Source organism: Eulemur rufifrons, chromosome 7 (genome assembly GCF_041146395.1).
Source record: "Eulemur rufifrons isolate Redbay chromosome 7, OSU_ERuf_1, whole genome shotgun sequence".
Classification (NCBI taxonomy): domain Eukaryota; kingdom Metazoa; phylum Chordata; class Mammalia; order Primates; family Lemuridae; genus Eulemur; species Eulemur rufifrons.
Genome location: NC_090989.1, coordinates 215,858,167 through 215,882,919, shown reverse-complemented (window position 1 = coordinate 215,882,919; position 24,753 = coordinate 215,858,167). Strand labels below are relative to the sequence as shown.

At 39.1% G+C, this 24,753-nt stretch overlaps 1 protein-coding gene across 1 annotated transcript in view; it reads right to left on the bottom strand.

Moving 5' to 3' along the window:
- Positions 1 to 24,753, bottom strand: part of GNA14 (G protein subunit alpha 14) — a 186,196-nt gene that overhangs the window by 42,328 nt on the left and 119,115 nt on the right. The window lies entirely within an intron of this gene.

The window sequence follows — 24,753 nt, the reverse complement described above, 5'->3', positions numbered from 1 at the left end:
TAACATTCCAAAACTGAAATTAAGAAAATAATTCCATGTAGAACAGCATCAAAAAGAAATCAAATGCTTAGGAATAAATTTAACCAAAAAAGTGCAAGATTTATACACTGAAAACTACAAAAAAATTATTGGAAGAAACTAATGAAGATTGAAATGAATGGAAAACATCTCACATTCACCAATCTGAAGACTTGATATTGTTAAGATTGCAGTACTCCCCAAACTGATTGACATATTCAATACAATCCCTACCCCAGCTGCCCTCCACTTTTTTGCACAAATTGACAAACTAATCTTAAAATTCACATGAAAATGCAAGAAATCCAGAACTGCCAAAACAACCTTGAAAAAGAAGGACAAAGCTGGGGGACTCACGCTTCCTGATTTCAAAATTTACTACAGAGCTGTAGTAATCAAGACAGTGTGGTACTGGCATAAGGACAGACATACATTTATGGAATCGAGAGTGCAGAAATAAACCCTTGTATTTGTCAGCAACCGATTTTTTATAAAGGTGCCAAGGCAATTCAATGGGAAAAGATAGTCCCACTGAATTACGTTGGGACAACTGAATATTCACATGCAAAAGAATGAAACTGATCCCTACTTCATATGATACACAAAAATTAATTCAAAATAGATCGTCTACCTAAATGTAAGAACTAAAACTATAAAACTTTTAGAAGAAACATAGGAGTAAATTTTTGTGACCTTTTGTTAGGCAATGGATTTTGAGATATGACACCAAAAGTGAAGCAACAAAAGAAAAAATAGATAGAGTGGGTTACATAAAAATTAAAAACTTTCATGCTTCAAAGACATTATCAAAAAAGTAAAAAGACAACCCACAGAATGGGACACAATATTTATAAATCATATATATGATAAGGGGCTCTATTCAGAATAGAGAACCTTTACAACTCAATAATAAAAGAACAAGAATGCAATTTAAAAATGAACAAAAGATTTGAATAGACATTTCTGCAAAGAAGATAGACAAATGACTGATAAACACTTGAAAAGATGCCCAACCTCATTAGCTATCAGGGAAATACAAATCAAAACCACAAAAAGATACCACTTACACCCGCTGGGATTGCCATAACTGAAAAGGTAGACCATAACAAACACTGGCCAGGATGTGAAGAAATTGTAACCCTCACACATGGGTGGGATCGTAAAATTGTGTTGCCACTTTGAAAAACAGTTTGGCATTTCCTTACCTAGTTAAACATAGTTACTATATGATCCAGCAATTCCACTCCTAGGCATATACACAAGGGAACTGAAGACAAATGACTATACAAAAACCTCTTTGTGAATTTTCACTGCAGCATTATTCATAACAGCCATAACGTGGAAACAACCCAAATACTCATCAACTGATGAACAAACAAAATGTGATATATCCACACAATGGAATATGGTCTGGCAATAAAAAGGAATATAGGCTACATGTAAATATAGGCTACTTGAAAATATTATGCAAAGTAAATAAAGCCAGTCACAAATGGCCACATATTGTATGAATCCATGTATATTAAATGTCCAGAATAGGCAAATCCATACAGCCAGAAAGTGGATTAGTTTTGCCTAGGACTGGGAGGTGGTGGAGGGAAATAGGGGAGTGACTGTTTAATGGGTACAAGGTTTCTTTTATGGGGGACAAAAATGCTGTCATGCACACCCAGGTTTGTTGGCAGCTGTTATTGTTGAATCAAGCCCAGAGGCAACAGTGAGACAACTCACCTGGGTTGCTGCCATTACTCAGGGATGGAAAGTCACATTATAATAATGGAAAACCAAATGAGAAAGGGTCTGACCTGGATGACGAAGTACTGATATAAACCCTCTTCTCCAGTGTGGCTATGCAAAGGGAATTTGCTCAACCGAGGATCACCTACACTCACAGTCAGGCTTGATTTTTATAAAGAGAAGCAGAAACATATTGCTGTCATTAAGAAAACTTGGTCACTAGGACCAGAATTTGAAAAGGCTTAGTAGGATGACCGTGCTTACGATACTGAAGCAAAATGACAACACCTGTACCGAAGTATTTATTTTGCATGACCTAAGATGTATCCTGGGAGTGTGAGGCTCAGTCTCTAGGACAAGAGCTTCTGGTCCTTCAGTAAAACATAAACAGTGGAGAGCCAGGGAATCTGGCCTTGGGGGCAGCGAGTGGTCTGGCTCTGGGGGAAGGGCTGAGAATTGAACTTGGGCACTTCCTTCCCTCCTTGACCCTCTCCTTCTCTATACCTCACCACTCCTCTTCATTCTTTCTAGAGCAGTCTCCCAAGGTCAGGATCAGGCTGAGACAAGCAAGCATCTAGGGCACAAAATTTAAGGGGACATGCATTCACAGGTGCCTGCACAAACCCTGTGGACCTAGGAGTGCCTAGGCTGCCCTTGTTCACCAGATGCATCTGGAGAAGAGACCCTGGAAGCTACTCCACTGTGGGGCTGGAGATAAGGAGGTTCTGGGTACCCAGACATAGAAGGGTGCAGGCTCTTGGTGGGCATGTCCCTTAGCCCCTTAAAATCATCACCTCAGAGGTTGGGTCATGTCAGGAGCAGGCCCAAGTGAGGCCTCTAGCTTGGACTTCGGAGAACTAAATTGGCTTGGCAGAAACACACATGACTAAGATACATAAAAAGAGATGCTCCACATTATATATAGGTAATTTGGGAAACAGGAATTCAAACAATAACAATAACTTAACTTAGATGGCTTAAATAGGGGAGGGATTTGGTCAGAACACTTTAGAAATGAAAAAATCTATTCTTTAATGTAGTTTCCAACTTCCTGGGGAAATTATTCAGATTTTAGATTTTCTAAAATACTGAAATGACAAAATTACACCAACAAGATTGCCTGTTTTGGTACCTTAAAATAGCATGGAATATCAGAGTACCAAAAACCAGCATTGCCATCTCTAGGTAATGAGGGGGAGGGACCCCAAGAGCAGGAAATGACATCTTGTTCATCTCTGGGTAACCCACAGAGCACAGCAGAGCAGCTGGCTCATTGTTGTCCTCTGAATGAACAAAATCAGAATAGTATTTCACACACGGAATCACAAAGTTCCCAGACAGATGCGTAGAGGACTCCACATCTGGAGAGGAAACATGAGCTGCATAAGTGAAAAACATTTGTGCCAAAGAGGCAGTGTAGAAAGAACATGGGATAGACTTCCTCTTAAACCCGGTGACCCCAATACGTATGCTTTCTCCCAAAGTCTTACTAAAGGATAATATAGCAGTTAAAAAAAAAAAACCCAAGCCCTGTAAACTCAAAAGGACAAAATGCATTGGAGGTGTTGTGGAGAGGTAACAAGAAAATTTGAAAAAATGGAAAGCAGATGCAGATGTAGTTTTGAGTTTAAGTTAAGCCCTCAACAGGTAAGAGAGCCGAAACTTCGTATCTCTCAAGGGAGATACCCCAAAGAAGTCAGTGGGTTCACAGCTCAGAACACCTCAGAGGCTAGTCCTGGGCTCACCATTTAGAAAGGAGGTGTCTCTGAGGGCAGTGGGGTTGGCTGAGGGAATGTCCGTATGAGAAATAGCTGGGTCCCCACCCTCCATAATCATCTCACCTTGTCAAAATTCTATAATGTGCTCCCTCAGCCAGAGAACATGGGGACACCAAGTATGGTTTGAGGAGGAAGGTGCGTTTTGAAAACAGGTATGTTAAGCAAAAATCTATCTACTGAATCACGATCGCTCTACCCTCATTCTCCTGCTCAGGATACAGCAGCCAGACTTGAGATCAGAACATTCTTCTCTAGGAAAACAGACTTGCCCTGGAGAAAAAGTCTATAATTATAGACATTTGAAACCCCTTAAGAAAACTGTCAGGCCACCCTCTAATCACCCACCCATAGCACAGAACTGCCTATTCTCTCTTGTAGAGCCTCACTCTTAAGTAAGAAGAAATAGTCAAGGTCAATAGGCAGTTAAAGACAACCTGTAACAAAACAGAAAGAGATAAACAAAGAAAACAAAGCCGCTTGGGGGAAACAGAGACAGTGCAGAGAATAGAAGAACAATTTTATAAAACTTTATACAATTAATATCTTCAAGAATCAGAGAAAAATCTTTGAAACAAGAAAAGGGTACTATAAAAAAGGAACACTTGGAGAACAAATAGAACACTAAAAAAATTCAGTAAAGAGGTGAGGAAAATTGAAGAAATTCCCATAGATATAGAATAAAGAGAGATAGATATAAAAATTAGAAATGAAATAATAAGAAAATTAGAGAATCATCCAGGCAGTCTAATATCTAGCTGATGGGGGCAGGGGGTAGAAAGCAAGAACAGAGCAAATGGAAAGAGAGATTTTTTTCAAAGGAGTCTTATATGAAAATTCTAAGAACGAAAGCACATAAATCTTCAGATTGAAAGGGCTCTGGAGGACCCAGCACAATGAATGGAAAATACTCACCTCAATAACAACAGGAATAAAAGGAAGATATGAAATTCTCTGAGAAAGAATATCATATGTAAAGAATGAAGAATCAGAATGGCATTAGATTTTTTTCAAAAAAACAAATGCAAGCTAAGACAGTAGAATAATGCATTCAAAATCAGAGTGAGAATGACTTTCAACCTAGAATTTAATACCCAAATATTGATCAAGTGTAACCGTAGAATAAAGACACGTAAGACATTGAAGAATGAAAAACAAAAACCAAAAAAACCACAAAAACCTCTGCTCCATGCCCATTTTCTTAGGAGGCTATTAAAGGATGCGCACCAGGCAAACACGCAATGAATCAGAAAGAAGAAATAACACCTGGAACATAGTAAACAGAAGTTTCGTAATCAGAGCTTATAATTAACCAAGAAAACAATTGATCCAGCTCAAAGCAGTAGGATGAAGGGCTTGAAGTAAAATGTATCCAAGGGAAGAAAATGTAATATATAGAAGATATAGTTTGTCTTAGCACATTAAGATGAATTTTATAATTCCATCTGAAAGTTTAGAAATGAACTAATTCTAGTCACATAAAACAATCTTCATAAAAAATTGAAATATATTCAAAAAGTAAATATAATCATGGTAAAAAATGGCTCATTTATGTAATGGAACAATATTTATGTAATCATAATAGTGATAACGATTTTGTTGCAAATTGTTATGTAACAATCAATATGAGGAGTGTATGTTTGGGAGTGTGGGAGTGTGGGTGGGTGTGGTTGTGGGTATTGTGGGAAGGGATATAAAATTGCTTCTATGATAGAAAGTAAATAAGAATATGACATTAAATCTTCAAAATATGGAGATTATTTACAAAAGAAATTGCTAAAACTTTCAAAGTGATCATTTCTGGGTAGTGTGACTCAGGAATGAGGCAGGGGACACCTCTTTTTGATTTTAAGTCCTGTAGTACAGTAGTCCCCCCTTATCCACAGGGGATAGGTTCCAAGACCCCCAGTAGATGCCTGAAACCACCGACAGTATCAAACCCTGTATATATATTAATACATAATGCAGAGATGTTGTGGATTCCATTTCAGATCACCACAATAAAGTAAAAAGTGCAATAAAGTGAGTAACATGAATTTTTTTATTTCCCAGTGCACATAAAAGTTTTGTCTACATGATACTGTAGTCTTTTAAGTGTGCAATAGCATTGTGTCTAAAAAAATGGACATACCTTAATTAAAAATACTTTATTACTAAAAAATGCTAACAATCATCTGAGCCTTCAAGAAATCATATCTTTTTGCTCATGGAGGGTCCTCCCTCCATGTTGATGGCTGCTGACTGATTCAGGTGGTGGTTGCTGAAGGTTGGGGTGGCTGTGGCAATTTCTCAAAATAAGACGATGAAGTTCGTCATGTCAACTGATTCTTCCTTTCATGAAAGATTTCTCTGTGGCATGATTTAAAGTGAGACATGATTCTTTCTTTCACTTGAACAGTTAAAGGTCACTGTATGGTTATTAATTGGACTAATTTCAATATTATTGTGTCTCAGGGAGCAGGCAGGCCTGAGAAGAAGGAGGAAGGTGGGGAATAGCCAGTCACTGGAGCAGTCAGAACACACACAACATGGATTGTTTGTCTTCTTATATGGGTGTATTTGTGGTGTCCCCAAACAATTACAATGTTAAAATCAAAGATCACTTATCACAGATAATCATAACGGATATAATAATAGTGAAACAGTTTGAAATATTGTGAGAATTACCAAAATGTGACACAGAGACACAAAGAGAGCATCGTTGTTGGAAAATGGTGCCAATAGACTTGCTCAATGCAGGGTTGCCACAAACCTTCAATTTGTAAAAACACAGTATCTGCCAAATGCGATAAAGCGAAACACAATACAATGAGGTATGTTTGCACTGTGTTTTCTCATCTGATAACTGAGATGTCTACTAAGTGGCTAATGGGAAGGGAGCATAGACAGTGTGGATACACTGGACAAAGAGATGATTCACATCCCAGATAGGACAGAGTTGGATGGCACAAGATTTCATCATGCTCTTCAGAATGGTATGCAATTTACCACTTACGAATATTTTCTATCTGGAATTTTCCATTTAATATTTTTGGACTGTGTTTGACCATGGGTAACTGAAACCACACAAAACAAAATTGCAATAAGAGGATGACTGCAGAGGATTTAAAAAATATTGTGTACCTATGTTACTTTGATTTAAAAAAAACTTAAGCAGTTGAGGGAGCTTGAACTAGTCAAATAACATTTCCACATCTCCTCTTTCTCACCTGTAAAATGGGAATGATATCTTATGATATTTTTGTTATTGCTGAATAAACCAGTACATATTAGCACTTTATAAACCATATAGCTACATATAAGAGATATAAAAATGTGAACAGTAGAACCATGTTGCTGTTTTAGTCATACCTAAAAACACAGATAGGGGCTATTAGGTCCTAACCCAACTCAGGCCATATGTAACACATATATACACAACTAAAATTTAGAATATTTGGTTAATTAAAAATTTTGGGTGTCTCATGCCTCTAATCTCAGCTCTTTGGAAGGCCTGGGAGGGAGGATTGTTTGAGGCCAGGAGTTCAAGACCAACCTGGGCAACATAGCGAGACCCCATCTCTACAAAAAGTTAAAAAATTAGCTGGGCATGGTGGCACATGCTATGGTCCTAGCTACTTGGGAGGCTGGGGTGGGAAGATCGCTTGAGCCCAGGAGTTCAAGGTTACAGAGTGAGATCTTATCTCTAAAAAAATGTGGTGAATCAGCAGTTGCAATATTAGCCATTTATGAATTACAGATTTGAAAGAATTGCAAGCACCTACCACTAAAGCCATTCTGAGCATGATCTAATCTCTTTTTAGAGTTTCAGAAGACACTTCCAGGTTTCACTATTTTGCAGAGTTGTTACTATGAGCATTGGTGTGGGTACACAAAGCTGGGTACTGGAGTCTGTTCATACAAAGCTAAAAACCCAGTTGGCGTCACATGTGATACCTGGATCACCATCTAAAAGGGGCACGGATAACTTTAAGGATTCAGAAAAAAATGATAAACACTTAAAGTAATGTGCAATCCAAAATAGGGCATAGAAGCCAGCTGGCTTCACTCCGTTTCACAGAAAACCAAAACAAATGCTGTGCTGAGATATCTACCACCAGTGATATCCCAGAACTCAAATATGAGTAACAGACAGTTCCTGTGGCCACAGAAAAATGAAAAATTTCCAAGCAAATGATAAGGGAATTGAACTTCTGTATCCATGACGAACTCCTTCCCCCAATCTGCCTGGCACCAAATACACAGAAAATTTCCCCCATCTCATGGTTTCTACTCTGGAAAAATGAAATCAAGTGTACAACCAGCTTCCCCACCATCTTGGTTCCCTGGCAGGAGAACTGTCCCTGCCTTAAACCACAGGAAGCATTGTGAGTGCCTAAAGGGAGAAATATTCCTGAGGACAGGCAGAGACAAAGGGGGGAGGCAGGACTACCATCCCCAACCCTGAAAACTCTGCTCTGTAACTCAGCCAAAGAAGATGCTGAATCAGTGTGGCTGTTCAGCAGCACCACACTGAAGGAGGTACATTCCACAGGTCCCCTTCCCACACTACTGCACTACTGGTATATCCCCTTTGGAACCTCCCCCATTCAGGATGGCAACACTCTGATTGTTTACTAAAACCAAGAAAAGCCTGGGCTTAAGACACCATCTAGTGCTGAAAGGGAAGGAGGTACCTATCAGAAAAAAAAAAAGATAGAAAATCAACAGGTAAATTACAAAGAATTTAAGCAAACACATCCAATAAAAATCAAAAAGCCAGAAAGAGAAGACTGTGATAAATAATTAATTCTTCAGTACAAAGACATAGATGTACATCTGTAAGAAATAACAGTAAACAGGGAACCATGACCTCCCCAAATAGAGAGAGCAAGGAACAAGTCACTGACCCTAAAGAGAACACAATATGTGAGCTCTCTGACCAAGAACTCAAAATAATACTTTTAAGGAAATTGAGTGATCTTCAAGATAACACAGAAAAGCAATTCAGAAATTTAACAAAAAGATTGAAAGAACAACAAAAAATTAACCAGAAATCTTGGAACTGAGAAACATATTTGCTAAACTGAAAAATTCATTAGAAGCTCTCAACAACATAATGGATCAAGCAGAGGAAAGAATAAGTGAGCTTGGAGACAGGCAATATGAAAATACACAGTGAAGAAAAAATAAAAATGAATGAAAAGGAATGCAGATTGCCTACGAGATATAGGAAATTATCTCAAAAGACCAAGAATAAGAACTATTGGTGTTCAAAAGGGAGATGAGAAAGAGTAAAGGGTAGAAAGTTTATTCAAGGAGTTAATAACAGAAAAATTTCCAAAACTTGAGAAAGAGATAATTATCTATGTACAATAAGGTCAAAGAACACCAAGCAGATTTGACCCAAATAAGACTACCCCGAGGCATATACTAATCAAACTCTCAAAGGTGAACGACAAGAGAGAAACTAAAAGCAGCAAGAGAAAAGAAGCAAATGACATATAGAGGAGCTCCAATTCATCTGGCAACAGACTTCTTAATGGAAACTCTACAGGCCAGGAGGGAGTGGGATGACATTTTCAAAGTGCTGTAAAAAAATGCCTCCCAAGAATACTGTATCCAGCAAAGTTATCCTTCAAATATGATGGAGAGATAAAGCCTCCCAAACAAACAAAAGCTAAGAGAATTTAGCACTACCAGATCTGTCTTACAAGAAATGCTAAAGGGAGTTCTTCAACTGGAAAGAAAAGAACACTAACAAGCAAAAAGAAAACATTTGAAAGTATAAAACTCACTGCTGAAATTAAGTACACAGACATATCCAGAATACTCTAATACTGTAATGTGGCATACGATCTGCTCATAACTCTAATATGAAGCCCAAGAGACAAATCTATAAAAAAAAAAGATAATTACTGCAAATTCAGAAGCCCAAAAGACAAATCAATAAAAAAATAATTGGCAAGATAAAAATATGCAAATTGAGACAATATAAAGTCAAAAAGTGGGGGAGATAGAGTTCAAGTATAGTGTTTTTTAAAAAAATTTTCTTTGTTTCTATTCTTTTCTTTGTGATTTAAAATAAATTGTCATCTCTTTAAAATAAGTTGTTATATCCAAGGATTTTTTTGTAAGCCTCATGGTAACAATGCAAAAACATATAATAGATTCACTAAAAATAAAAAGCAACAAATTAAGACATACTACCAGAGAAAATCACTTAACCACAAAGGAAGGGCAAAGGAAGACAGTAAGAAAGGAATAAAGGGAAAGAGGATATTATAAAATATGCAGAAACAAGCAACAAAATGGCAGTAGTAAGTCCTTACTTATCAGTAATAACACTGAATGAAAATGAACTCAATTCTTCAATTAAAAGACATCGAGTGGCTGAATGGTGAGGGAAAAAAGACCCAACTATATGCTGCATACAAGAAACCCACTTCACTTTTAAAGATACACATAGGCTGGGTGCAGTGGCTTACACCTGTAATCCTTGTGCTTTGAGGGGGCTGAGGAGGGAGGATTACTTGAGGTCAGGAATTTGAGCATAGTCTGGACAACATAACAAGACCCTATCGGTACAAAAAAATTTAAAAATTAGCCAGATTTGGTGGCATGCACTTGTAATCCTAGCAATTTAGGAGGCTAAGACAGGAGCATTGCTTGATCCCAGGAGTTTGGGGCTACAGTGAGCTATGATCCTGCCATTGCCCTCCAGCCTGGGTGACAGAGCAAGACCCTGTCAAAAAAAAAATAGAAAAAGAAAAAGGAAGATGCACACAGACTGAAAGTGAAGGGGTAGAAAAAGATATTCCATGCAAGTAGAAACCAAAAAAGATCACAAGTTAGCTATATTTTTATCAGATAAAATAAACTATAAATCAAAGACTGTAAAAAGAGACAAAGAAGGTCACTATATAGTGATAAAGAGGTCAATTCAGCAAGAGGATATAACAATTATAAATATCTATTCAGCCAACATGAGAGCTGTCAAGTGTACAAAGCAAACATTAATAGATCTAAAGAGAGAGAGAGGCTGCAATACGGTGGACTTCAACACCCCACTGTCAGTAATGGACAGATCATCCAGACAGAAGATCAACAAAGAAACGTCAGAGTTAAACTACACACTAGACCAAACAGGCCTAACTGACATTTACAGAACATTTCACCCAACTGCTTCAAAATACACACTCTCTTCATCAGCACATGGAACATTCCCCAGAATAGACCATATCTTGGGCCACAAAACAAATCTCAACAAATTCAAAAAAGTAAAAATCGTATGAAGTATCTCTTCCGACTACAGTGGAATAAAAGTAGAAATCATTAAAAAGAGGAACCTCAGAAAATACACAGATACATGGAAATTAGACAACACGCGCCTGAACAACCAATGAGTCAATGAAGAAATTAAAAAGAAAATTTAAAAATTTCTTGAAACAAATGAAAATGGAAATACAACATACCAAAACCTGTAGGATACAGAAAAAACACTACCAAGAGGGAAGTTTATAGGAATAAATGCTTATGTCAAAAAACTATGCAGACTTCAAATAAACAACCTAATGATGCACTTGCAAGGAACTAGAAAAGAAACTGAAACCAAACCCCAAATTAGTAAAGGAAAAGAAACAATAAAAAGCAAAGCAGAAATAAATGAAATTAGGACTAAAAAAATACAGAAGATCAATGAAATGAAAAGTTGGTGTTTTGAAAAGATAAATGAAATCACAAACCTTTTGCTAGACTAATAAAGAAAGAGAAGACCCAAATAAATAAAATCAGAAACAAGAAAGGAGACACAACAACTGAGACCACAGAAATACAAAAAATCACTAGAGACTATTATGAATGACTATAAGCCAACAAATTGAAAAACTTAGAAAGAATGAATAAATTCCTAGACACATACAATTTACCAAGATTGAACCATGAGGAAAGAGAAAACTGTAAAGCAATGTGCAGCTTCTTAAAATGTATTCCCCAGAACACTCTATCAATCTTGCTTCTCTACCGGAAAATTCCATAATCAAAAATATTTGGGAAACCCTGCAGAGTTGCTTTTCAGAAACTCACAATGCATGTTAGTGTATTAGAAGTGCTGAAATATCCTCAGAAAATTTGAGACCAGTTTTATTTTGTTTAACACTATATTTCTCAGACATATTTGACCATTTTAGATTTAACATTTAGTTAAACCCCGAGGAACACACTTTAGAAAATTGTTCTAAAAGGGTTGGAAATTCTAAAAGGGTTGGAAACATCTACCAGGAAATATTGAACTGCAAGTATCTAACTTGAAAGATGAAAACCAAAGAGAAAAGAAAGAGCCTTCAGCTATGCAAAGAGTTTCATAAATCTTGAAAACTCTTGCATCACTTTGAAGAGCAACACAAGGGAATGGGGCTCAGAATTAGGTTAGACCGAAGGAAGAATTAGATGCCAGGTTGTTATACAGTGAATGGGCTGCCTTAGAAGAGTAGGAAAAATCAACTCCTTTTCAAAAAAAAAAAAAAAAACTGGAGTGTAGCTAATTGGCCAAGAATGAATTCTTCTCACCCATCATAGTATAGAGTTGTTTCTGGGAAATTTCTTCTTAGCTACTTAGCCCTCTCTGTCACAGATTATCTGTTAACGTGGAGATAACGTGTTGCAGATGGGCAGAAGCACAACATGAATGTAGCCTGGATCCCTGAGTCACTGCTTGGTGGAAAGCCCCCTGACCAGGCACACACAGACATTATATGAACAAGAAATAAACTTCTCTTGTGTTGAGGCACTGAGATTTGGTGGTAGTTTGTTACAGCAGCTAATATTACTGCCAATACAGCAAATATGGGTCAATGGTTGTGACAAAACTGAGAGGTGGGTACAAAGGTATTTGTTATATTCTCTACAATTTGCTGTATGCTTAAAATATTTCATAGTAAATAAGAAACCAGGATGCTCCACACTTTTAGGCACTCTGAGAAATCTGCTACAGGACATAATTTGAAAGAAGGAAGCAAATGGGAAGGAGAAAGTTTATACAAGGGGCTTCCACTGTTTTTTGATGCTCTGTTTCTTTAAAAACAAGTTGTTCTGGGATGACTTAGCCAAACACTAAAGAAAGGCTACTTGCTCTATTAAATAAATAGAAATCATGTTCCTTAATTGGTCTGCTTTCTTAATTTTCTGCTTAATTGGTCAGCTTTCTTCCCAGAGTGGACAATGTTTCATGAAAGGAAGGGGAATGTGTATGATCCCACGGAGGCCCTGGACTTGTCCTGCCAGGGATGGATCCCAAGGCGAGCAGGACTGATGTCCATGATATGTTCTGCACTGGGAAGTGCTCTGGGGGAGGTAAAACATCTACATTGTCCTTGGAATCTTTTACTGTATCCTCTGAAGATGAATAAACAGGGAAGGAATTTACTGTTTCTTCCTTCCTTTGGCAAATAATGACATTTTAAATCACGATAGTGGAAAAGTACTGTTTCTGAAACAATTGTCTTTTAGGAAACTTTTACACAATCTGTCCGCATGAGGAAAGTATTAACAGCGCCTGGGTTACTTTCACCTTGATTGATTCATCTAAAGCTGCAGGTACAAGAGGCAAGTTTTCATGGAACACAAAAGAAGGATTCTTTAACCTCTTGTTACTAACTCCCTTCAAGAAGGGCTTTGCCCGAGATTGCCCTGTCTATTCGGAGTCCAGACCCACAAAATTTTAAAGGCAGCATAAACTCCTCGAATGTCCCTAAGTGCCTTCCGTGGCCCGGAAATAGGAATGGCTCTAAGGAAGGGCCAGGCTCTCTCGTCTGAAAGGGCATCAGCGCCTTGGACTCCATCAGTTCCTCTGAGCTTGCTGCTGGTGCTGGGATGCTGTTCTGAGCACCTTTTCCTTCCATGATTTCACATTTTTTACCGACACCACACTCAGCCACAGTGACCCACCCCAAAAAAGTAAAATGTGAAACTCTCAGAGCTAAAACTACCACCTGGCGGCTCTTCCTCCCTCTGGCGGACACTGCCAGCCCCTCTTGCTGCAGTGTCACGGCTGTGGGTTGCTGGGAGCACAGGGTTGAACAGACAGTGAAGCAGGAGGGCTGTGACCTGGACCTGCCGAGAAAGAAGCACTAGTTTGTACGGCAGGAATTCCTGGGCACATTCTTCCAGCCAGGAGGGGGAATCAGAGGTGTCTACATGGAGGAAGTGACATTTGAACTAGACCTTAGGCTAACAATGTACCTCTTCGGGAAAGGTCAAGGTTATTGAAAATCAGTAAAGTGCTACTGTGAGTTGGGATTAATCAAATTTTATGCCTCACTCATGATCTGCTTTCTGTTGTTAATGTAGTATTTCAAGCAAACAGAAATATTCCAAGTATACGGAAGAATATAAAAATGTTTTTGTACCCACTGTGTTGCTTTGTCAAACGGTAACACTGAACAATATTTGCGTTAGGTCTTAATAGCACATGGATGCTTCCCACACTGCCCTCCATCTCGTATTCGTTCCTCTCTTCAAAGTGGCACTCTTTTTCCTAATTGGGAATCTATATCCTCTGCCTCTTATTTCCCCTCCATGGCCGATGTACTCAAAAACTATTTGCCCTTTCCCATGACCTTGGAAGAGTTCTCCACCCAGGTCTCCACTTGAGTGAAAGTGGCATGAATGACGATGCCTACTGGCCTTGTCTCCAGCTGCAGCTTTCTCTAGAGAACTTGGAACCCAAACTGGGTGAGATCTGTCCTCTGGCTCCTCCATTTGTGTGGAAGCTGACCCCGGCTTGAAGTGGACATTCCAGAAATTGCACCTCCGGGGAGACGAAGACCACGCTACACCAACAGTCAGAAGTCCTGGTTTCAAACCATAGCCCCTCCACCTCCTAGCAATGCAACCACGGCAGGACACTGAGCCTCACTGAGCCCCTTTATTCACCTGTAAAACAAAGACACCACACGGCTGAGCTTCAGGCTACTGGAGTCCGTGTGCCTTCTGTGTGCCTCCCTGGCACCTTCAACTCACCTCTATTAGAGCATCTCACAACTGCATAGTAAGTACTGACCTACCTTCCCCACTCAACTGTGACTTCTTGAGAGTAGCACAAGGTACCCGACATGTAATAGGTGCTCAGTAACTACTGGAGGAATTAAACTGATCAAACATAAATATAGTTATGATCTAACATATTTACACATACATACTTTGTGATCTATAAAACATACAAACAACTACCAGTAATTCCCATTTGGCAACGCAACTTAGCATAAATGACATAGGCAGCTAGTCCTGCCCCATCTTAGCATTAATGCTCGCACTGCTGCACCTGGAAGCACTTCCGTGATGGTGACTGAGTCCTCAGCCTCTAACGTTGGGCTGTCTGGAGTCAAAACCAGGCACTGTTACTTACTTGTCACGGCAAATTAATTCACCTTTTAATTTTTTGGTTTCTCATCCATAAATTAACCCAAATAAAAACAAGCTGCACCGGGGTAAGGATTTGGGTCTGTTGTAGCCACTAAGCTAACAACATCCCTTGACTAGGCTGGGTCCATAGCGGGTACTCAATACACGACACAGTTGTTGAGTGGGTGGATGGATCCTGGGAACGGCCTCCCAGGGGTATTGCAAGGATTATGGGATTTAATGTGTGTGAAAGTGCTCAGTGTGATGCCTGGCACACAGTGGGGACAGGACACGTTTATACATCTTTCAAATAATGGTTTTAATTAGTATTTCATGGCTCTGGGGAGGTGCCATTGTATCAACCAGTCTTAATTTCGGTCTTATAGTTCCCAGATTTCCAAGCACTGAGAGGTGCCAGGAGTTTGCCTTTTTCCACAGTGTAATGTCCAATCTGGGACGTGCTGATGGGCTTCTCTGGGCCTCCTGGCCTTGCAGGGGGCAGGTGACGTGATGAGGAGATTTAGGCCCCAGGCAATGGGTGTGTGTGGCCCTCGCACTCCTTCTCCTTCCCATTCTGTAAAGGTTCCTGGACACACAAGCCTCTGGCGAAATCCACAAACTGGTTGAGAAATGCTAACAGCTGTGAGGAATTACATGAGTGGAATTTTTTGACACTTTGGCCTGATGTGGGGGGAGCAAATGTCAAGCATGTCCTGGATTGAGGCACACGGTGGGCAAAAGGCTGCTATGTGGGGGAATTCCACAAACACGTGGAAACATAGGACGGCATTAAGGAAAGGGTAAGTCATTGAGCCATGTGGTCACCCAAAACCCTTTAGCCTTGCCACTTTTAAGCACTCCCTTCGAGCCACCAGTCTTTTAAATAATATTTGTAATTTTTTCTTGATTTCATAGCTCATGTCATTTTTCATAGTTCTAAAAGTTCATTGTAAAACTGGAAAACACCAGAAGAAGGATTAAGAAATATGGAAGCTTCGCCACCACCATATTTACCGCTGTTGATAAATCTCTTTCAGTACCTTACAATTTAAAAAATACTTAAAAAAAATAAACTTATGACCATATTGCAAAGAATTGAGTATAGCGTCTTTCCACTTACATTATGTACATCTTAGCGTATCATTAAATAGACTTCAAAATGTTGAATTTTTTTGTTTGTTGTGAAGTAAGGAATGCATATGAAAACAGCTATACAGTGCATATGTGCATCTAAAAGTAAGAATAAAGAAAATAAAATGAACACCCTGGAATATGATTTTTACTGACTATATAGTATTTAAACATATAGATGTGCCATAATTTAACGTTTCTCCTGTTAAATATTTAGGATATAGGATCTTTGTGCAAATCTCTAATTATTTCTTAGGGTGAATTTGAGAGTTAATTACAGAGGCAAAGGATATATAATTATTTTTTAATTTCAACTTTTTATTTTGATATAATTGTAGATTCACATGTGCTTATAAAAAATAATACGGAGAGATCCTATGTAACCTCTTTTAGTCATACTTAGCAGCAGGAACTGGGTAAAGTATGTCTACTCCATTCTTCTGGAAGGGGGAGTCCTCATTTCTTTTTACTGCTCAACCTGTTCTGAATGCCAGTCCTCATGGGTTGGTCAACTTTGCCCACTGGGGTGTGATGAGTACCAGACCTCATGGGTTGTTCTTCAAGGCATTTTAGGGGGAGATAAAGATGTAAAAGTTAAGGAGCCCAGATGGGAGGCACCCAGTACATACTTCCATAGGGAATGAGCCAATGATGTACCAGTGTCAATGATTTCAAAAGCTTCAACTGAGCTTTTGAATGTGAGCTCTGGATGTGAGCTACTGATTTCTAAAAATGTTCTATGGAAATACAACTAATACCTGACTTAACTAAGTACATAAAGACATTTACATCCCATATAGGCCAAAATGCCAGGATTCCAATGCAGAAAGCAACAGATGGGATATGTATGAAAAAGGCACATAGAGCAGCCTCCAGCCAGACCCTATCACCTCTCTACTTATTCTGGCCCCAAATTACCCATTCCAACAAGCTTTATCACCCTCTTTTGTGAAGTTTCCATCTGAGAAGTGAGAATTTAAATAACTCCCATGCTAGCCAAGTTAAAGCCATGAGTAACAGAAACAAATCTTTTTCACCACCTTCCGTCAGAAATTCTTTTCAGGGGCCCTTATAAACACTGTCATTTTTTAAAGCCTTAAATATTTGATCACTGCTTAGGACTACACAAACCAGATCTTCATTTCACAAGACCTGCTCTCACAGGGAAGCTACTTTCTGTGGGGCTTCAGCCTGCAGGGCAAGCTCATAGGACCACACAGAGCTCTCTTCTGAAGGCCAAACCCAGAAATATTTAAACAGGAAAAAGCTCCTCGGAAGACTCATTCCCATCGCCCAGTTTTCAGCCTGTTCCTAACCAAAAGAAACAGCCTGCAAAAATATAATCTCCCTTCAAAAAAAAGACAGAAACAAGCCCACATTCACTCCAACTGACTGCATCTTCTGTTGGGGAAGGCCATGGACTCCACTGGGCTATGGAGTTCTTCTGGAAGTCTGGTCTGCTTAAAATTCTAATTCACTGAGTCTTCTAAAGTTAAAAGTCCCTGATCATTTGTACTCACCCTTGTCTGAGAGGGTGTAGCATTATAGATATGGATTCAAACTGGGGAAAACCCCAAGGGAGATGTTCTCCCTGATGATAAGACTTCTAATACTTTGCTCATCAATAAATAACCCATGTCTGCTTTTATAGAGAGCAAGTCCACTCAAGGATGTAGGTTGGTGGTCAGACTAAATTTAAGAGCATCTAAGTAGACACAGCCCAGTGAAAAAAGAATATGTATTTATAATAAAGCTCTTTTGAAAGCATAAGATGAATAAGAAACTATTTTAATGTTTGTATTTGCTATCTTTCCTTTCAAACTCTTTAAACTTGGCAAAGCCCTTTTGAATAACAGCGTAAATAATCAAATGATGAATTACCCCAAAGCCAAGTATTCGTTGCCTCTCTCCCTTCCCAGTTACACTTGGCACAGTGCTCCAGACTGGCGTTCACGGTGCTGTTGTAAATTACTAGTCAACGTGGCTGACTCTCCCCTTCTCATTTTGGCAATTCTTCAAGGCAGGATGAGTTGTAATTCATCTTTGTATTCAGAGGATGCAGCACAGTGTCTGAATAAAACCCATGAAATGAATAAATAGACGGGTGAACGAATGAATGAACCAAGGAGAAAGAAATGAGCAGATTTTGGGTCCCATTTTGTTGGCTAATCAGAAATTTCCAGATATGACAAAGAGGGGTATAGACCAAGATGTGGTTTTCCCGCGGAGATGAAGGACTACAGCTACAGCAAGGTGCCACCATTTTTGCCTTATTTTTATACAAAGCTCTGAAGTACAGGACCCTTGATGAATGTGCAGCACGCTAACAAAACACCTGTTTCCTTTAATCAGGTAACAGAAACATGACAACAAATACATTTTCCCTTTTCTTTTTTCTGAAACCTAACCTTATCCTGAAAATAGGTTAGACCAGCACTGTCTGATAGAAATATAATGAGAGTCACTTAAGAAATTTAAGTTTTTTAGTACCTATTAAAAATGTAAAAAGAAACAAGAGAAATTAATTTTAATAAAATATGTTAAGTCGATGTATCCAAAACATAATTTCAACATGTAATTGATGTAAAGAATTTTTCGTGAATATTTTAATTTCTTTTATTTATATTAAGTCTTTGAAATCCAGTGTGTATTTTACACTTTCAGCACACGTTGACTCAAACCAGCTATATTTTAAGGACTCAGTAGCTACACAGGGCTAGTGGCTACCAACTTGGACAGCAAATGGTTAGAAAACAAATCAGAGCTCGCCTGCAGCAACTACTTTTAGTTTGGGTTCCTTGTGTCATTAATTTCTTCCACTGGTCCCATGACTCTTAATCATTTGTCCTGACATTATCAGAGTGTTTAGAGATGTCTCGCTTCTTACAAGTCACCTGAAATCTTGTTTTGAAATATGCAAGGCATGAATTCTAAACGAAAGGGCAGATTTTATCCCTGTTTTCCAGCTGAAGAACTGAAGTTCAGAGCCGCGAGATACCTATAGTCACATGGCTGGTGAGACCCCAGGCTTTAAGGACATCAGGGCTACGTGCACTGGCTTCTGTCTCACCGTCTCTCTTAGAAATCAGAATACTTCACAGCAGGGACAAGAAAGCTTGTTTCAGAGTTCAGTAAAGAAGAGAAAGGATCTCCTTTCAATATGCTACTCCTACACGACTCCTACACAAAAGTCCAAATGGCTCACTGGGGTGAGGGAGAGGTTAGGTCGCAAAAGGAAGTCATTTCCTCAACTTGAAAGAGACATTTGGTTCTCTCCCAACGGCAGGAGAACCTTTTAAAAATAAATCAATTCCTCGTTTTTAAGAACAACCAATGCCACGTCTGAGAAAATGTTACCATCAAAGCCAAGTACAGCAACTGAACCCCGCAAAACAGGATAAAATCTTATCACGATTCATAAAAAACAGCTGTCTTTCCCTCTATTTTCCTTGTGTCTAACCTTATGTACTATTTGTTGTTTAAGTAAACACTACAAAGCATTACTGCAACAATCAGAAAAACAGATTCTTTTTTTCTTTAATGGCTCCTCTCTTCCTAACTCTTACCTCCTGCCCCTCGCTCTTATTTGTGGGTTTAGTCATGTGAAAGTTTTAAATGTTGAAAAAACTCTTTTGCTCTCTCTGACTCATTCTGCTCTCTTTCTCCCTCTTTCTCTGTCCCCTCTCCATTTCCCATTTTTATCGTCCATTGCCACCTCTGTCTTCACCATTACCTCCCTCCCACCCTCCCCACCCACTAAGGCAAATACATCCAGAAAACCCATCTGGCACTGCCAAGCATCAGTGCTAGAAGCTATTCTTTTAGCTTTTTAAAAATGATCTGTGGTATTAGTGTGATAAGTCTGAAATTATCTTGTTTACCGAAAGCCGGAGCAAATGAGTAAACATGTTGGTATTCTTGACCACCAGAGCTGTCACTATGGGAGAAGAGAGAGAAACACAGACTGGGATGAGGTGAGATGGGGAAAACTGTGGCATTGGGTTTAGGTTGGAGACTAATGATTAAAATGTCTGCATGCATTTGTGTGTGTGTGTGTGTGTGTGTGTGTGTTGTGCATGTGTGTACATATGTGTATGCGAGTGCATGTTTATGTTTTCCAGCTCTATCCACTGGGAAGGCGAGAAGCAGAAGACACCCAAGCACACAGCAGTGAGCTCACCTAGCATCCAGAACTTGGTTTCTGATGACAGTTCCCCTGTGGAAGGAACCAGGTCTCCTTGGAGAAGCAGATGTGCCCAAGTCTGAGACAGGGGAAGTGACAGTCAGCCTGAAACATCTGGTGCCAGAAAGCAAAGGAATACTGGAGAGAATAACGAGGGATGCAGAAGTAGTTTGAAGGGGCTCCTAGTGGCCAATTTCTTGCATCAAAAAGAGTAATTATGATCATATGTTAAAATTAAAAGGAATAAATGAGACTCTAGTGAAGGTTTTTTTGGTGGTAAAATATACCCAACATAAAACTTAGCATTTTAACCATTTTTAAGTACACAGTTCAGTGGCATTAAGACCATTCACATTGTTGTGTGACCATCACCCCCATCCCTCTCAGAACTTTTTCATCTTTGCAAACTGAAACTCTGTACCCATTCAGCAATAATTCCCATTCCTCATTGTCCTTGGAGACCACGTTCTACTTTCTGTCTCTATGAATTTGACTACTGTCGGTAACTCAAATATGGGGAATCATATAGTATTTGTCCTTTTGTGTTTGACTTATTTCACTTAGGTTCATCCATGCTGTAGCATGTGTCAGAATTTCTTTTTAAGGATGAGTAATATTCCATTGTATGTACAGACCATATTTTGTTCTTCCATTCATCTACTCATGGACATGTGGGCTGTTTGAACCCTTTGGCTAATGTGAATAATGCTGCTATGAACACAGGTGTACAAATATCTGTTTGAGTCCCTGCTTCCAAATTCTTTTGGGTATATATCCAGAAGTGGTAATTCTATGTTTAATTTCTTGAGATCTAGTGAGTTTTTCTAAAAAGATGGAGAAAGAATATGTATTCTCTAGAAAATTGCCCGCTAGTAAGTGTAAAAAATCAGACTGTTAAAAAACACTACTTTTTCTCATCTTGGGACATGAAAAAGATAACACTATTTTACATCCATCTATGTAATAGATCTTGATGGCAAGGACCATAAGTGGATGCTAATGGGTGGAAATGGGATATCCACAGAGTAGCATATGTCACCTTTCATATTACTTATAAATCACAAGGCAAAGGAACTTTTACGATGGCAAGATCTGGAGGAAATCACATTATCCAAGTGATCAAAACTCATCATCAACAATAGTGGCACAAACTGGTTTTAAGTGCCTCTTAAGGTGCCCAGTGGGAAGGACACATCACCAGGTAGTTGTCTTTATTTTTTAACGATAGTTTTATCAAGATAAAATTCACTTTGCATTCACATACTGTTTATAATTTAAACTGCACAATTCAATGATTTTTAGTATATTCTCAGAGCTGTGTAATCATCACAATAATTTTTAGAATACCCCAAAAAGAAACCATGTACCTACTAGCAGTCACTCCCCATCTCCTCCCAGCTCCCTAGCACTAGACCATTACCAATCTCCTTTCTGTCTCTTTAAATTTGCCTATTTGAATATTTGGTCTTTTGTGACTGGCTTCTTTCAGTTAACATAATGCTTTCAAGGTTCATGCATGTGTCAGCACTTTTGATTATTGAATAATATTCCAGTATATGGACATACCACACTTTATATATCAATTTATCAGTTGGTGGACATTTGGGTTGCTTCCATTTTTTGGTTATTACGAACAATGCTTCCATGAATATTCATTTACGGGGTTTTGTGTGAACGTGTCTTCAGTTCTCTTGGGTATACAGTTGTGTAGGTACGCACTGCTTCACACAGGGGACATGTTCTGAGAAGTGTGTGGTTAGGCAATTTTGTTTTTGTGCAAACATCATAGAGTGTATTATACAGCCGGGACGGTACGGCCTACTACACACCTAGGCCATATGGTATATAGCCTATTGCTCCCAGGCTACAAACTTATACAACATGTGACTGTACCAAATACTGTAAGCAATTGTAACACAATAGTATTTGTGTATCTAAACATATCAAAATATGCAAAAGTACAGTAAAAATACAGTATAAAAGATAAAGAATGTTACACCTGTATAGGGCACTTACCATGAATGGAGCTTGCAGGACTGGAAGTTGCTCTGGGTGAGTCAGTGAGTGAGTGGGGAGTGAATGTGAAGGCCTAAGACAGTGCTGTAGACTTTATAAACACTGTACACTTGGGCTACACTAAATTCATTAAAAATTTTTCCTTTCTTCAATAAGAAATTAACCTTAGCTTACTGTTAACTTTTTGACTTTATAAACTTTTAAATTTTTAAAGATTTTTTTGCTTCTTTGTAATAACACTTAGCTTCGAACACAAACATACTACACAGCTGTATAAAAATACTTTCTTTATATTGTTTTCTATTAGCTTTTTTCTATTTAAAAAAATTTTTTAAACATTTTTAACTTTGTTGTTAAAAACCAAGACCCAAGCACACCCATTAGCCTAAGCCTTTACAAGGTGAGGATCATCAGTATCACCATCTTCCACCTCCACATGTTGTCCTGCTGGAGGGTCTTCAGGGGCAATAACATGCAGGGAGCTGCCATCTCCTATGATAGCAACACCTTCTTCTGGAACCTTCTGAACCCCCTTTCTGAGGCTGTTTTACAGTTATTTTGTTTTTATGAGTAGAAGGAGTACATTCTAAAATAACGATAAATAGTGCAGTAAATACATAAACCAGTAACTTAATCATGTATTATCATTATCAAGTATTGTGTACTACACACAATTGTATATGCTTGACTTTAATCTGACTGGCAGTGCAGTAGTCTTGTCTATACCAGAGTCACCACAATTACATGAGTAATGCCTTGCACTATGATATTAAGATGGCTGTGATGTCACTAGGTGATAGGAATTTTTTGGCTTATCCTTTTCTTTTCTCTTTTTTTTTTTTTAGAGATGGTATCTCAGTATGCTGTCCAGTCTAGGCTGGTTTTGAACTCCCGGGCTCAAGAGATCCTCCTACCTCAGCCTTCCAAGTAGCTGGGACTATAGGTTTGCACCACTGAAGCTTATAAACTTATGGGACCACTGTTGAATATATGGTCTGTCATTGACCAAAATGTCATTGTGTGGCACATGACCACATACCGAGGAGAGGAATTGCTGGGTCACATGGAACTTGATATTTAACCCTGCGAGTAACTACCAGGCTGCTTTCCAATGTGGCTGTATCATTTTACATTCCCACTTTCATCAGTCAGGGTTCTCTGGAGAAGCTTAACTCCTGACAAGCTGATGTAAAAAACCTCAGAACATCACTTTAAAATTCCTGAAGACATGGAACAGAACTTCACTGAGATTCCTCGGTTTTCCTCTTAACTTGCCTTGGGCACATGGCTTACATTCTTCGGACTTCAGTGATCTGAACCATGAAAAGATCTGGGTTGACCTGGAAGATACCTGAGGGCCCTTTCAAACTCTGAAATTCTATGACTCCATAATCACACTTCCTGAGGGGGATTCAGGATGCATCTCCCTTAGAATATATTCTTATTAAGGTAACCCTTCAGGATTTCACAGAACTTTAGATGGAATGAGCACTCTATTTCAATATGAACCAAGAATCTCTAATCACATTTAAACAGATGAGCCCAAACATGCTGGGAACATCCCATGGTCCGTTATGGCAAAGCATGCTGCACTCAGATGGGTACTGCTGCCGTTAGGTTTGGTTCCCAGTTAGTGGCTTCTGGGCATCTCTCCAAGGAGCAAGCCTCCATCCCAAGACCTGAGATGCCCCTGGGACTGCCTGGGAGACTGAGAGGGAATGTTCCCTTTGGCCCTTTCTATATCAGGCCCCTAGGATATAATTAGGAGGGCGCTCTGGGAGCAGATGTGTAGGGAGTTACTTTGGAAAGGATCCACGCAGAGTAGGGGGAGAGGAGTGAAGAGGCCTCTTGCCTGGAGATGTTTTATGATTCTAAGATGATGTGATAAGTGATGAAGCAGCCCAGCTCTTGGGGTGGGGGAAGGGGATGCTCTCAGAGCTAACTGGGTGAGGGAGGGGACAAATTCCCTCCATATTAGAGTTGCCCAATAGAGTTGGATCTCAGGTTCCAAGAATACATGGTACCACATATTTTCTTATCTCAAAAAAAAGAAAAGAAAAAAGGTTATTATTATTTTTTTGAATGCAGAAAGGAGTAGAGGTTAAAAGAATCTTCCCAAACTGACCATAATCTTACGAAATTCCAGAATGTCCCCATTTTATTATCCTCCTATTCTAAGAACTGAGGTCCTCCCTTCCCTCCATCCTTTGGAAATTAAAGATCATTGAGTTCAGTTCCTTCATTTTACAAATGAAGAAGCAGGTTCAGAGAGGGCCGGACACTTGCCCCCGCTAGCCAGCTAATTAGCCAAAAAAGCACAATTCCAATTCCTGCTTTGCTCCCTGGAACAGACCTTACTCTTAGACCTCAAGAGTGTCAAAGGGTTCCTAAAGTTGCACAGAAAACAGAGGACACCTGTGCCCCATGTGGGTCCTAATCTGCAGCTCTCCTGAGATTTAAAGGCTCTGCGATGAGGAGCCACCCTTCACTGAGACAGGGAAGACGGAGGTGCAA